At 43.9% G+C, this 2,382-nt stretch overlaps 1 long non-coding RNA gene across 1 annotated transcript; it reads right to left on the bottom strand.

Moving 5' to 3' along the window:
- Window positions 1-374: 374 nt before the first annotated feature.
- LOC126501411 (uncharacterized) lies at window positions 375-1,948 on the bottom strand. Its single transcript, XR_007591671.1, has 3 exons — window positions 1,816-1,948; window positions 1,129-1,253; window positions 375-641 (listed from the first exon to the last, which is right to left on the bottom strand). It is a non-coding gene; the product is annotated as an uncharacterized lncRNA (long non-coding RNA).
- Between the last annotated feature and the right edge of the window lie 434 nt (window positions 1,949-2,382).

Raw genomic sequence — 2,382 nt, 5'->3', positions numbered from 1 at the left:
GTTTTCTTTATGTAGCCCTCCCTGGCTGTCGTAAACTCGCTCTGTAGACCAGGCTGCCTCAAACTCACAGAGATCTGTCTGTCTCTGTCTCGCCAGTGATGGGATTGAAGGCCTGCACCACTACTGCCCAATACTTTCCCTTTAAAAAACGTGTATGTGTGCACGTGACCACGGAGAACAGCGGAGGGCACGGGGTCCCCTAGGACTAGAGTTACAGACAGTTGTGGGATCAAACCTGGGCCCTCTAGAAGAGAAACTGCTGCTCCTAATCACAAAGCCATCTCTCCAGTCAATATCTTTAAATATTTCAGTTTTTTTTTTTTTTTTTTTTTTTTTTTTTTCAGAAGAAGCAACTGAAATCTCCAATCTCCCCCATGAAAACTTCTCCTGCTCTATGGTTTTAGTAAGCTATGAGAATCTGGTTCCTTGGAAGACGTCCTCATAACTCTCTCCTCAAATGCTGTCTTCCCATGGCCTTACTCTTCGCATCCATTTCTTCTCTGTTTTTAAAGTTCCCACCCATCCACACTGGGTCCCACGAATCATGCTTTCCTTGTCCTTCGGAGTACTGCAGGCACCTGGCATGACAGGCTCACTCAAGGTAAACACAATGATATCTCAGCAACAGGAGTTGGCTTTTCCTATAAAGACAACAGAATTCTAGGTCAAGAGCATCCTAGATTTTTAGACACTCATCATGCAAGGGCACTGTTGCCAGATTTCTAGCCAATATATTGCTTATTTGACTAATTTAAAATTATTGCTGGCATCCCTCAGGCTCCTTAATAAGCCCTCTAGTGCTAATTGAGAAGAGTGAGAGATCTATATTGACAGTAGGTACCTGATTTAGAGTCTTTCAAATGCTAACTAACCTCCCCTGGAGGATGTGTTTCTGATTAGGATACTTTAAATATTAGCAAGCTGGCCCTGGAGGTGAGTTAGGCTAGCTACACACACACACATGGATCATACTTTCCATGCTGAATGAATTTAATCTAAGTTGCAGGCAATATAATGCCCTGTTTTGCAAAGCCCCACAAGCATGCCTAATTTGTCTACTGAGTAATTGAGCCATGCAGAATGGATATATAACAAATGTCCCATCAGCGCACAAATGAATGGCTTTACCTCTCTATTTGTCATGAGGACAAAGCCTCTTGGTGGAACTCAGAATTCATTTCATCTGTCCAAACTTCAGCCTTCCATCTGGTCGGCAGTAGCTATTGCTGGTCTCAGTCTTAGGAAAGTGCCTGCTTTGGAGTACAAAACACACAAATATTGCGAGTTAGCCTTCCTGGATGCTTCCACGCCACCTCCGGAAGACTAAGTGAAGCTAGTTGTGATCTACTTGAGATCTACTCACACACTTCATGGAGAGATCTCCACAACAGAAGCAGATCCCCCCACCTCAGGGTTGCCAATTACCTTCAACCTCATTAATATTCTTATTATTCAAGAGGGGGATGTGGTTGCCATGAACTTGTCATAGATCAATTAAATTCTGGGAGTCTCTGAGGTGACATTCAGATCGGTGACAAGGTGAAAAGAAATCAATTTTCCCCTTCAGTCTGCAGGTGCCTACCGATTTCCCGGGATGAGTGGTGAACTCTCATTTCAGACACAAAGGCAAAGATGGCCTCGCCTTTGGGGCCAGAGGCTGATTGCTGAGGTGCTGCTGGGAAGAATGGGAACCCCAGGGGTCTTGCCTTGCCATTAGGGGCTCCGATACAAAAAGACCTCTTTATTCTGGAGTCAGAAAAAAAAAAAAAACAGAGGATGGAATTCCTATTCCACCAATCCTTGAAGTAAAATTACCTCGCACATTTGGGCTTCAAACAGGGATAAGAGCAGCAGCCTTCATTATTCCGCCGGTGCATGGTGGGAAGAAATGCTTTCTGCAGAAGAATGCCACTTCAGTGGGAGGAAGGGAAGGAAAGATGAGTCAAGGTGGAGCAAGCGAGCCCACCACTTAATATATAACATCTCTGACCTGTCAGACTTGGCTGTGTAATTCCTGAGTAGGCGGATCAAAGCAAAAAAAAAAAAAAAAAAAAAAAAAAAAAAAAAAAAAAAAAAAAAAAAAAAGTAGATAATTAAACAAGCCCTAGAGCATTGAGAGGCCTCAGGCTTCCAGCTTGCACTGTGAGCAGGCTGGATAGATGGGCCAGGCTTTTAATATATTCTGCTTCCTAATTAGCAATCAGGGCTGATTTGTCAGTCATTCTACCCATGATGCATACAACCCTGGAACACAGGGCGGGGCAAGGCAAGTTCAGAAAATCAATTATGCTTATGTTTACATTCCCTCAAGGCTGGGGTGTTGCAAAAACTGCCTAAATATTATCGTTCTCCTTACAAAGGCGCTGGAAGGGAGGGTGAGAC

This window comes from Alexandromys fortis, unplaced genomic scaffold (assembly GCF_014885135.2).
Source record: "Alexandromys fortis isolate MF-2015 unplaced genomic scaffold, M_Fortis_MF-2015_v1.1 scaffold_41, whole genome shotgun sequence".
NCBI classification, from domain to species: domain Eukaryota; kingdom Metazoa; phylum Chordata; class Mammalia; order Rodentia; family Cricetidae; genus Alexandromys; species Alexandromys fortis.
This window is presented reverse-complemented; position numbering and strand designations above follow the sequence as displayed.